The following is a 13,464-nucleotide window of genomic DNA, read 5'->3' on the forward strand; positions in this document are numbered from 1 at the left end:
ATAGTAAATACAAAAATAAAATATATGAATATATAAATATGTTTTACATATAAATATATATAATATAAAATATATTTATTAACATATGTCAAATAAAACATTTATAAACATAACATGACAAATAAATATTGAATTTTGAGTAAGATTTATTATATGTTTTATTAAATCTGATGCTGGCCAAGGTGCTGTAGCTACTTTGGCCAATAACCACATAGTGCTGGGCGATATGGAAAAATCATGTATCACGATATGGATTATTTTATATCACGATAACGATATATATCACGATATACCAAAATAAAGTACGTTTTCAGTTATTCCCTGAAAAGTTTGACATAAATATCATTGCATAATTTTTTTGCAACCTTATTTTTTTTCCGTTATTTGAAGTGACATTTAACTGAACTGTCACAAATGAGAAAAATACATTTTAGTGCAGCAGTATTGTGCAGACTACTGATCCGCGGCTGTTTACCACAAACACACAATTTATCCGTTATTTTAATTTCAAATCCAAACGTGCTTTTTCAGCATTGGGATACTCCTTTATCACAGTACACTAAAACAATAATACTAGACATATTCACGTTTAAACTCAACGTATTATAAACAACGTAGGCTATTATTCAATTCACTTGACTTCTAGATTTGTATTAAGTTGTTCAAGCAAGTTGCAACACATTTAAACACAGCATAGGTAGGCTATAGCTTCCTTTTCATATTGAAATTGGGCTATCACAAATATTTTAAATTAAAACTTACCACAGACAAGCAGTCGGCTCTCTGTGCCTTTCTTTCGTATTAAATCTTTATTAAAAACCATATTTTAAAGAACTTTTCTACCTGGACAAGTGCATCTATTATGTTGCCTTGTTTATTTAAAACTGCACTATTTTAAACCTAGCCAAAAAGCCACGTGTTGACTGTGAAACACAGTAGACTGCATTTATATGCATTTATGGTACATTTCCGTGTCAATCCATGTTCATTTTTACAGCGAACAATGCGCTGTCACTTTAATTCAGCGCATGCAGCGCAGCAAAAACAGACTGTGCCGAAAGGATCGCTCCGCTGCTGCAAACACACCGCTTCTGGAACGCACTACCGGACAGCAACCGCGTGCAGTGTGAACGATCTGGGCTCCGTTTCCCAAAAGCATCGTAAGCATAAGTTGATCGTAGCTCCATTGGTTTCAATGGGTCTACGATGTACTTAAGCTTACAATGCTTTTGGGAAACGCAGCCCTGATCCGTTAACAAGGGTGCGGAAAAAAATACGCAACGCATGCACTGCAGACGAAGTATGTGCGAAACAGGCGTGAAACGGTCGGGCGCGGAAACAGTCTTTTGACAGAGTTTGCACATGACTTCTGGTTCTTGAAGTCAAAACGCAACAAAATCACTGACGTACCCACGTGTCGGTAAAATTACTTATTGTCTGCTGCCTGCGTAGCAGTTTCAGTTTGTTGCGACTCGATCCGGTTATTCATCTTCAACCTCTTGCGTCTCCATCTTTAGGCTAGGCACTCACGAGTTAAAGCATGTCGCAACAACATAAAGCGTCACGTCGCACAGGACGGAGTTTTTTTGTGGAAAAGTTCGTTTTTATTCTTGATGATCACTTATAGGGTAGAGTATGTATTGCACAGCAACAAGACACTATCATACATTTGTCATAGCCTATTTAATGCAATATTTTCTTTAGTAATTGATAAAATTAGGTTAGAGACGATAGAAACGATAGAAGAGAAATAGGACGATAGACACTTTTCTATCGCCCCCACGATATATATCGTCATATCGCCCAGCACTATAACCACACATAAAAGAAATATAAATAATTGTTTCATGTAAATAATGATGTAACGTATTTACTGGAAGGCTGTAGGGTGTCTTTTTGTGTTTACATTTGCTTTAAGTACACATTTGAGCAGAGCGCAAAACTGCAGTGAGCGGGATTCGAACCCCGGTCCAGACGTTTACCCCAAATAATGTGAAAAAATCTGATTGGTTGTCGGTGTAATTCAAAACCTTGGACAGCGGCAACAAAGCTTGCATTTCATTGGCTGTCAGCGTGTTCCAACTATTCACGGCTGGCCTGTGGCAGGCGAGAATGGATGATGGAAGAGACTTTTTAACTTTTACTCCTCCCATTTGGAGTGAGGGGGAGATGAAAATCTTATCGGCACCCTAGATTACCCTTTGTGAGTATAGTGGTTTACCACAGGGAGCGCACATGCTCAAGCGCATGGGCACACAACTCGAGTTTCTCTTCATAGACGCATAAATCTTTCGCCTTTTACTAAAGATTTCCGTGGAGGGGTACCTTTCCGAGTGACCTGTATTTTTGGGTGCTCTGCTCACAGCAGAGCTGCACTGCAGTTTCAATAGCAGACTAAATCTGACCACACACCAATGTGTGGGCTCATAATCAAGGAAGATGGCGGCAGGTGTGCCGGGTGTGCCGGGGATAGTTTTGGCACTCCTCGTTTATGTGCTGATTTTAAGTAATTTTAGCCCCATTTTTATTGGACAAAATTTTAATAATAGTTTTTTTCCTTATGAGGATTTAAGATTATCCTGTCCAACTCATTTGATGGCGAGCCGTTCAAATAATAATCACTTTGGTTTCGGGAGACATGCTTTGACTATCACCTTTATTCATCCACATCTCTTCAGTAAAACAAGAGGACGAATGTACAAAGCTGTACTACGCCAACAACAAAGCCTCGCTTTCTTTATTTCAATTTGTCTATTATTATCTGGCGACATTCATCAATGCCCTGGTCCAGTCAGCGTACCAACGCGGACGGGGCCACATGTATCATCTATCTATAGTAGGAGCAACTTTGGAAACCTACAGGTACGTTCATCATCACATTGCTATGCTTTGGTGCAATCGATTGACATACCGGCTTCTGTTTCTTCGGCGAACGCTGTGGATCTTCCTGTGGTTGGCGTCGTGGCGGCGGTTGGTGCGTCTGCTTTGGATGGGGAGTGCGGTTTGTTCCGGAGGAATGGCGTGTTCTGCGGGGGTTCGCGGAGTTTGCTGGAGGGGAGCCAGGGAGATGTTGTTTGCCCTGCTGGCGTCCCTGTTGTTCAACGGAGATCGCCGTGTGGGTGTGAGGATGCAGGCAGTGACTTGTCAATTCGAAAATTGTCACAGTCACAATCTCATTTTACTGAAAGTAATGCTGTTATGGGTAGCTTAGCTACGATTGGAAGTTCTACAAATCAAAACAGGAAGTTGACGACAAATCGAGCAGTAGTGAAAAATAGAAAATGGAACGTCTTCAGAACTGTGAACAACTCTAAAATATTATGGGACCCCAGCATAAAACCAAAGGGCTTATTTGGTGGTCATTTGAATGTACGTAGTTTCATGTCTAAAAATGAGCAAATACGACATTTGTTAATGGACTCTAATTTGGATTTCTTATGTCTGTCCGAAACTTGGCTTCATGAGAATTCACCTTATGCAGCCATCACCATACCAGGTTATCAAATTTATAGAAATGATAGAGTGAGATCTAAAGGTGGTGGTGTTTTGGTGTATATAAAAAATAGTATTCAATGTGAGGAAATTAACTTGTCAAATATGTGATAATTTTGATGAAACACAGATAGTCAAGGGTCCAACAAGAAAAACTCATAATACTGAAACGCAGATTGATTTAATCTTTTGCAATAAACCAGAAAGAATTACAAAATCCTTTAATATGATCACTGGACTATCTGACCATAATTTAGTTCTGGTGACAAGAAAGTTAACTAGCAAAAGGTTTTCTGTTTCAACTCTCAAGGAGAAAGAAGTATCTAGAATACCCAACAAAGTACGGGATCAGTTTATAGATAAAATAAACAGGTTTAACTGGAGTGATTTGCTAGCTGGGAAAGATGTACATGATGGAAGTACAGTGCTTACAAGTAGACTACAGTATTTTATCAAGGAGTTTACCCAAACATTTAGAAAAAGAAATTTTAAGAATAGTCTCCCATGGATTAATGAAAGAACGTGATCTTGCAAAAAAAAAAAAAGGCTAATAACTCAAAATTAAGTACTGATAAACACCGTTTTGCAATGTTGAGGAATAAAGTTACATCTCAGTTAAGAAAGTCAAGGGCTGACTTTTTTCTAACCATTATAAACAATGCAAAGGGCAATTCAAAATTGATTTGAGATCAATTAAACAAATTGCTGGGGCAGGAACATAAAGACAGTAAACCTGTTGATCTTGTGTTGGATGGGAAAAGTATTTCTGATCCAACTGTGGTTGCTACAGCTTTTAATAACTATTTTGTAGACTCTGTTGCATCTATTGCACAGGGTTTCTCACACGTAGATATTAGTAAGTGCCCTATCTTGTCATCAGAGCACAGCCTCGTGTTTTCCAGCGCTTCTGAAAGAGACATAGAATCCTTAATCAGTTCACTTAATACTTCTAAAGCGAAAGATGTCTTTGGTATGGATAATACAATGTTGAAAGAATTAGGTTCGTCCTTGCTTATCCCCATCACAAAAATTATAAATCAATCTATTTCTCTGGGGGAATTCCCAAATGCTTGGAAATTATCTATTGTTTCCCCTTTATTTAAATCAGGAGACAGACAAATTATTTCCAATTATAGACCTATTAGCATTTTGCCAGTAATATCCAAGGTTTTAGAAAAATGGGTGTCTCAACAGATTAGGAATCACTTGAATAACTCATTTTTTTCCCTTCATCCACTACAATTTGGATTTAGGACAAATCACTACACTCAGACAACAAACTGTTTTTTTTATCGAAAATATTAAATCATTGCTGGATAGGAACAAGGTTGTTGGAGCTATTTTTTTAGATCTTAGGAAAGCCTTTGACACTGTTAATCACAATATTTTATTGTCTAAACTATCTCATTTAAATTTTTCAGATAATACTCTAAAGTGGGTAGCATCTTATATTTTTCAACGATCACAAACTGTATGAATTGGTAGCTATCTTTCTGAACCTCTTCAGTTATCCATTGGAGTGCCTCAAGGGTCTATATTGGGCCCCCTTTTGTTTTGCATGTATATTATTGACTTGCCAAGTGTGTGCCCAGAAGTGAGAGTTCAAATGTATGCAGATGACACTGTTTTATATATACATGGAACATCAGAAGCAGCTGTGGCAGCCAAACTTACGAAGGCTATGGTAAAAATTAGTGAATGGTTAAATCACTGTAGCCTGCAGTTAAATCTTTCCAAAACGGTTGGTATGATTTTTAATAAAACAACCGACTCTGCAGTTAATCCGGATATTTTTATTAACGGTGAAAAAATTAAAATTTTCTCTGAACTTAAATATCTTGGTATTATCATTGACTCCAAACTTAAGTTTAATTCTCAGATTTTACATACTGTTAAGAAAATAAAATTCAATTTATCGAATTTTCGATATATCAGGAATTCAATGTCTACCCAAGCTGCTTTAGTGTTTATGCATTCTATGATTTTTTCGCATATGAATTATTGTCTAACTACTTGGTCTCAGGCCTAGGCATGGGCCGGTATAAGATTCTGACGGTATGATAACCTTGGATAAAAATATCACGGTTTCACGGTATCACGGTATTGTAATTACTGCTCTACAATGTTATATTTCAATGTCTGGGTAAAAAAAAAAAACATTTTTTAATTTTTTTTTTAACTGAACACAGTATATTTTATTTTAGGAAACATATAGAACATTTTGTAACATGGAACATCAGGCAAAATAATTAAAATCAATAATTGAAACTTCTTAATTAAATTTAATTTCAGTCACTTCACTTCAAAAACAAATCCTTCTAAATGAAAAAAATGCAATCACTAATCAAAGCAAAAATATGACCAAGTTCCAAAAATAAAAAAATACTCAAAGACACAGGAGAGCCAGCAAGTGTTTTCTTTTTTCTTTTCTTTTTTAATGCTGTGATTTTGAAAAGATGTTAAAGGTACACTGTGTAATATTTAAGATGATCTCTAGACAGAGGTGCAATAACTGTTTTCAGGGGTGCATAAAGACCTTAATGAACCATTATGTTTTTATTAACTTAGAATTAGTGAGGAGGTGTGGTTGACCCCGTTGCTAGGTATGAGTCATCATTTCAAAAGCCGTGATTGGTTGATCCTACAAGTTTGATGAAAATCAACTTTTGGTGATAATGAGCAAAGGATGTACCCTCAAATCAATAAGCATAATTATACACTCTAATCTTATGCAGACTGTAATTGTAAATAATATTTCACATTCAAGAAAATATCTGGAAAATGAATAGTAAGCTGTAGGGGTTATAGCCTAACATTCAAATCTAAAATATGTGAAAACTTAAGCTCATTACACCATGTTCAAATAATGATTTGTGTCTTATTTGCTCATATTAATATCCTAGCTGGCATATTTTGTACTTTCACTCCCATATGGACCCCATTGAAAACAAGATGACCTATCTCAAGGGGCTGTCCTTAATGAAGTAGAAATTGCAACGTTACAACTCAGTGTGGTCTTAACGAGGATTCCACGGCTCAGCTTTTATCAATGTCTGTGTTTGCTGGCTGGTCTATTTATGAAGGCTTGTTAACAAATATCCTACAAACACAGAAAATTTAGAAAAAAAGGAATCGCAAGCCAAACTGGACTGAGGAGCAAGGTTTGTTGCTGGCCCAGTTGTTGAAGTAATTGCATCTCTAAGGAGATCCACCACAAACATGATTCCTGCACGATCCAGTCTGTAGCGTCTCAATAATTCCCTGTCATCCAGTGTTTGCAGGACATCTCTCCTGCCTCCTCTGTTGGCCATTTTGTGCAGCTGCTTAGGGGAACTCCTAAGCCACTTAAAGTCCTCTTCCCTGCTCCTAGCAGATCTCGCCTTAGGAGCCCTTTTAAGTGCTAGGAATCTTGAGGAATAGCTTTTATATTAACTGGGATTTTCGTGTCACTTTTAGGGGAAATTCTAAGAAAACGTCATGACTTTGAAAATTTTCTTAGAATTTGGCCGCTAGGAGACACTTTTTGGACAAAAATTCTTTAGGGATACGGGCCCTGATTTCAGAATCCCCTTTAAAGTGTGTGGTGGATGAAAACTACTTTTATGTAAAAGACAATGTGTATCTGTGGATTTTTTGTGGTTGTCCTATGAAACACATAAATGCAATAACATGATGAAATGTCAGTGTAGGTGTACACATGGTATTTGCACAGAGAATAACAGTTCTGCAGCTCACATTGTTAAAGTCCCATTCAGATAATTTTATAATGGTAAGAACTACCGTAGAAGTTGTATGTCATTACCTTCCTTTGTTTTGGCCTGCTGCTTGCCAACATTTGCATTGTGGTCCATGACTGCAAGCTGAGTTCTGGCCAGCATTACATCGTATGATAAGTGTAGCCTTTTTTGAGTGTATTTCAGCATTGTTGAATGAAAGACTTCCAGGAAACCTGTTTAGATGCAACTCAACCATACAAATATTAGCAAAATAAACGTGTGATTACATACTGTGAAATGTTATCTTTATGAGCCTATTTTCAGCATTATTTATGTTCACAGATATAAAAAAAAAATTGTGTGACAGGAAAAGTTGTGTGAAGACGTACCAGTGTGTTTGAACAGTGCCATCTGTTGCAAATCACACAGTAAGTTTTTGTCCAGGACAATACTTTTTAAAACGCAGTATGCTGGGGAATCCACCTTCATCCACCTCTTCCTTCGCTGTTCGTTGTCTGTGAGAGGGCCATGATGGCATGTGTGTTGGACACCGTCTTCCTCCCATCTATGTACCAGTGATGTGATGGAGCATTGATTTCCAGCGACGCACACATTCCTGTGGGAGATCCTCTTTGAATATTTATCCAATGTGGTTATACAGTGTAATGTCTATTAAAAGTAATACCAATAGATGTCAGAAATGTGTTGTTACCTCATCATCTCCTTGAGTGGAGCTACAGGACCAGTATAGATGGTTACTTATAGACTTCATCAAGGTCTGTATCTCTTGGTTTTCTTTCTTATTGGATGCAGCGACAAGGTTCTTCTTGACACCTAAAAAGAGGGAGATATTACAATCAGCATTTCACTAACTGCACACAAGGCATGGCTGCAGACTTCAGCAATGCACAAATGAGAAAACAATGTAACTGATTGACTTTCCGGGAGGCATCACTTACTCTTATTGTCGTGCCAGGCATCAAACTCGTGCCGAATGACACTGTACGTCTCCTTAATAATTTTGCGGATTGATGGAGCTCTATCAGTGGTGACGACGCCAACACTGACACCCATGGTCAAGATAATTAATAAATCAAGTCATTAATGAAATTATGTATTAATAATTTGATACCTGAACTAATTCAAAGTGCAGGATTTCCTTTGTGGAATCATTCTTAAAGTAGTATGTGGAATACTTTGCACTGAAACCTATACAACAAAATTATTGACATGACATTCGGTGATGGCAGATACTGTCAATGATGTTTGGATTTCAAAAGTTTACACAAAGTACTCTGCTCACCAGGGCTGTCACATCGTGCATCTCCTGCCAAGGCAACTTTTTCTTCCATTTCAGTGGGTTGTTTCAGGCTTTCAATGATGCAGTCCTGTTGTTTTTTGTATGTACGGTTGATGACAGGAATGAGATACTTTGCCTGTAAAGTGTAGAATTGAGTTTTGCCTGTGATTTGTAGGTTTATAAGAGATGCCCAATCTTTTATGTCTGTGTAAGTTGCCCCGGTGAATAATATGGCAGCAGAAGTTAGAATATTGTTTCGGGCCATCTTCTTCTGGTCTGGGCAGGATTGCCATAACCCTTTGTGTCCTTGCAGGCAGGTCCAGCGTATCTTTAATTGGTTTCCATGCCTGGTCAGCTTCCTTTCCTCCATGGGCTTTCCACATTGGCAGCAAGTCTGAAACATCTGCTTTATGCACGACTCGTCAACAATCCACTTTCCCTCTGACCATGCATTCTTTGACCCATAGCTAGATGTAGAAGCTGAACCAGATCCTGATGGGCTGGATGGAGAGTTGATTGAGAGTTGTCTAGTGAAGGGGATCTTCTTTTTTGATGTATTTTTTCCTTCAAAGAATGTCTCTAATTTAATCCGTCTATGATAGTTTTGAAGATCAGTTAAAAGTTCTAATTGTTTAGTTTTATTATTCTGTGGAGTGGGTACAAACGATAAACCTTTTAAAAAAATCTCTCTCTGATCTGAAGAGAGTGAGAAAGAGGAAAGATTAACTATAAGCTTTTCTTCATTTCTGGGGCTTGTGGTTCTTACAAGTTTAAAGTATTGCCCCAGTGATCCAAAATGGCCTTGGCCGTTTCAAAAGACCAGTGAACACCATCTCTTTCCACCACGTAGTGATCAGAAGGTAGAGCCTCCAAAAAATTCAGATTGGCCCTGATATAATCATTCATATCACCCAGCAATTTCTGTTCCTCTGGTGATAGGTGGTCGCTATAATTGATGATTGGGATGAAAATCTCAGTGTGTGGCAATCTGGTTCTTGCCAATCTGTAAACTCTGTGTATTTCCTTTGTAGCCATCATTGCACATCTTTGTTTTCTGTTGTTAATGCCAAAGGACATAACCAAGATCTCGGGTTCCAGAGCGATTGTGGCCCTCTCAACCAGATTGCCTGCATGCTGAAATTTTGGACCCTGATAACTATCAACCTGAAGATCAGGGATGTTTAAAGGAGGAATTCTCGCTAAGTTAGAGTCGCCAATAAATACATACTTCTTTTTGAAATTTAAACTCCAATCCAATTGTTTGTTTTCTATGTTCACATGACGGCATGGTCTGGCCATAGAATTTGGGGTGGTTGGTGTTTCTGGGGCTCCCTCAGCTTTAGTTGGTGTTCGAAGACCTGCAGCAACCTCTTTAGGAAGCTCAGTATGAGATGCACAGTGACCCTCTTTGTCCTGTGCATTCTTTTGTATCTGACCCCTATCCTTTCCATTTTCTTGTTGGTCTGTTGAGGTCCCTTCTTCGGGAGCAGCCATCGTGTTAGTGGTGTACATGGAGAGTTGAATTTCCTGGGAGTCATCTGAAAACATGATGGGAGATGACATCACTCTGGTGAATTCCAGATTTTCACCCTCCGTGTTAGTAGGAACTGACTCAGCAAGGACTTCAACTCTCTCGTTTGTGACCTCCTTTTGGGCCAAGTTCAATGGTGTTTCCTGAACATCTGTTTGGACGTTCAATGGAAGAGAAAGTAAAGCTGCTACCGACTCTGTAACCCCTCCCACTCCAGTAGATCCTTGTTGAGCATTAGATGTTTCATTTTGCTCTGCAAAATGTACTAATGGTTCTGTCATTATTCTCCTAGGTCTTTTAGGAGCCCTGGGTGATCTAGGTCTGGTTGGGGTGGGTTCCAGAGTCGGTCTTGGTTCTAAAGGGGGAAACTCTGTGTCAAATGACCAGTCGCCCCTGTTAGGGGGGGCGGCTGGTCTGGGAGAAGTCTGTACTGGGACGTGGGAAATTCCCTTCCTAGGTCTGACTGTTTGTGTGTTAGGTTCCACTGTTTGTGTACCCCCTGTCGCTCCTCCCTGGGATTGTCTTTCCTGGTCACTTCGATCCAGTTCATTACACAATTCTGTTGTGTAAAGGGCCTCAACTCTCGTGTAGATCTCTGTATGAATCATCTGACCAAAGTTCTTTTTAGCCCAGCCTTGTGCAATTTCAAACGCCTGGTGCCAATCAGCCTGATCCGTTCTATCCTTAAGCTCTCTCAGAGTGATCTCCAATAATGTTTCATAATGTTCATCAAGAATCTGTTGAGTGGTGAAAGCCCAGTTTTTTGCATTGCCCTCAAGGAGATCTTTTGTCCTTTCATTGGGCATGGCTGGTTTGACCGACTCGGTCAGGTGTTTGGTCAGGCGCCTGAAAGTGACAGGGCTGTTGTTAGTGACTTTGGTGGTCACTTTCTCTGAATGATGGGTAAATCTCATGAGATCATACATCAATTTAGAGGCTGTCTGCAATCTAGGGGGCACAGGGGTGTACTGATTTGTGTTTTGTCTGTCTCGATTGTTTTGTTGATTAAAATATCTGTTGTTTCCCCTTCTTTTGTTGAATGGGCGTTTTGGTCCATTTCTGATAATGACCCTGGGGACCGGTTGAATTCTGATGTCTCTTTGTGCGTTGTTGAATGTGGTGTCAGGATAGGAGTTCCTGTAATTTTGGAAACTTATTATAACCATCTCTGGAACTATGCATCTCTAAACCAGGAGGCGCTGTTTCAGTAAACTCCTGATCCTCTCGAGTCATGAAATAATAGTCTGGGGGGTCATCAGAATTTCCAGGAGCCCCAGGGTCATTATTCATCGCTATTGACCTACTTCTCCTCATCTCAGCCCTTCTTCTGTTTCTACGTGTTGTGGCGGGAGGGGCCAACGACAGACACAGTGGGTGTGGCGTCAGGCCTCGGAGAGGCTTTTATTAAACAGAGAATAAGGGGAAAAGTGTCCATAAAGGGAAATAGTGTCCAAAATAAAAGGGGGATCTGGTGTCCTCGAGTGCCTGGGTTTCGTGAAGGATGGGCAGTGTTCGATAGGGAAGGGTCCTGGAAAGGGGCGGAGTCCGGCAGCCACACGCACTCCCCGTGCTGGCACCGGGGTGCTGGGGCAGCGGCATCTATGGCTGCTTCATCCCTCTCGAGCTGTCCGGTGCTGGGGCGGCGGCATCTCTGGCGGCTTCAGCCGGACCGCGGGTCCGGCGGCTCGTCCTCTTGGTCGGCGCAGGATTCCCTCTTCACCCCTTCCTGGACCCGCGAGGACACCAGCGTGCATGCACGGGGGAGAGACCGGTCTCCTGAGAGGCGCGCTCGGGATTTAAACAGCGGCGGTGATGTGGCTTCATTTCCTTCACGTGTCCTCATCACACGCCGCCAGCCCAAGCCAATTACTCGCCCCTCCTCTCCCCTACACACCCACTCCCGTCGGGAGCCTGGAGAAGGGCGGCGTATAAGGGACGGGGTGGTGATGAAAATTAGGGGGGAGGCAGCCGACTCGTCACACCCCCCCCCAAGCGACATCCCCGTCATGAGGTCGCCGCCAACGCAGGAGTGCTACCTTCCTCATCCAGGCTCCAGCGGTCGGTCGGTCAGTCCGTCAAAGCACTATAAAAACGCTAACCTAACGTTACTAGGCTAGAATCCACAATGGATAAATATTTAAAAAGGTCAAGTATTGATAATCCCAAATTGGTGCATTGTCATTGTATTTTATATCCGAGCACTATACTTATCCTTATCCTTAGCAAACATCTTTGGCACTATTTTCATTGTGTTCCAATGTTTCTGCAGTGTTAATTGTTAAACTCTTTTTATTGCCTGTTACTGCATTGGTGCATTGTCATTGTATTTTATATTTTAGCACTATATTATCCTTATCAAAAATCCTTTTGCACTATATTGACTGTGTTCCACTGTGTTGCTGCAGGGTTAATTTTTACACTCTCCGGAGGTAAGGCCAGTGCTTGCATGCCACATCCATAGCAAAAAATGCCACTTGCTTACAGGCCATTTGCTTTTGAAGTTACAGGGAGTAGGCAAAAAACTCCCCCCTGAACATATTAAATGCACGAAGGAGAACCCCATGACGACATACAGCGAGATCCAGGCCCTCCTCGTCTGTTTATCCTGAGGACTTCTGAGACGTTCCGCCCGCCGCTGACCACTGCCCTCGATAGACACCTCTTCCAGAAACCTTAAACATGAAAGACGGTTAACAGTCCAAACTTGTACAAACAAAGTTCTCTAGGACGTGGTGTTTTATAGGTAAATATAGGGAAGTTGTGCAAGTTTACATGACTGGTTGAGGTATTGACATAGTCCACGAATCTTGCGACGTCATCATCATTTGCGATGAACAAGCCATCAAAGATTAAATAAAAGAGATACATATTAACTTTAAACATTCATATGATCTTCATTTTACAGCAGTTGCTTTCAAAGTAATGAACCGTCAATGCACACACAGGATTTTGTAAATACCTTGCTGCACTCTTGAATCTGTAGTGCTTGTGATTTCCATCAACAGATACTGCAAGCATGTCTGGGCTGCACGCTGGGCAGTCAAAGTGGTCCTCCTGGCATAATTTGTCCACTTCGAATCGGACAGCTTCCCACTCCAAGAAGCTTTTCCAGAAGCTGTCTGCTGTGATGTTACCGCTCTGTTTCAAAAGAGTTCAGTAAAAGAGAACAGCAAAACAGATCAAATTAAATATGTACTGCACTGAAGTAAAATGCTCTAAATGGATACATTTCGGGATGTTTGTACTAATTGTGTAACCAATCCTTAGAATACATATCAAAGAAAATTAACAATATGAAAACTTCACTCATACTCTATACACTGGTGTTTTTGGGGATGTTTGGCCCATTAATCCAAGGGAACACTTTTGGGAAAAGGAAATGATATTGGGAAGAAGATGTCAAAGTCTGTAGCCAATGGAGTTGA

At 40.3% G+C, this 13,464-nt stretch overlaps 1 protein-coding gene and 1 non-coding gene across 2 annotated transcripts in view; both read left to right on the plus strand.

Moving 5' to 3' along the window:
* Positions 1-13,464, plus strand: part of LOC141323603 (uncharacterized) — a 118,083-nt gene that overhangs the window by 88,744 nt on the left and 15,875 nt on the right. The gene's annotated exons all lie outside the window — the stretch shown is intronic.
* On the plus strand, positions 2,257-2,372 carry LOC141288761 (U5 spliceosomal RNA). Its single transcript, XR_012339736.1, has one exon. It is a non-coding gene; the product is annotated as a U5 spliceosomal RNA (small nuclear RNA).

The sequence above is a fragment of the Garra rufa genome, chromosome 1 (assembly GCF_049309525.1).
Source record: "Garra rufa chromosome 1, GarRuf1.0, whole genome shotgun sequence".
Classification (NCBI taxonomy): domain Eukaryota; kingdom Metazoa; phylum Chordata; class Actinopteri; order Cypriniformes; family Cyprinidae; genus Garra; species Garra rufa.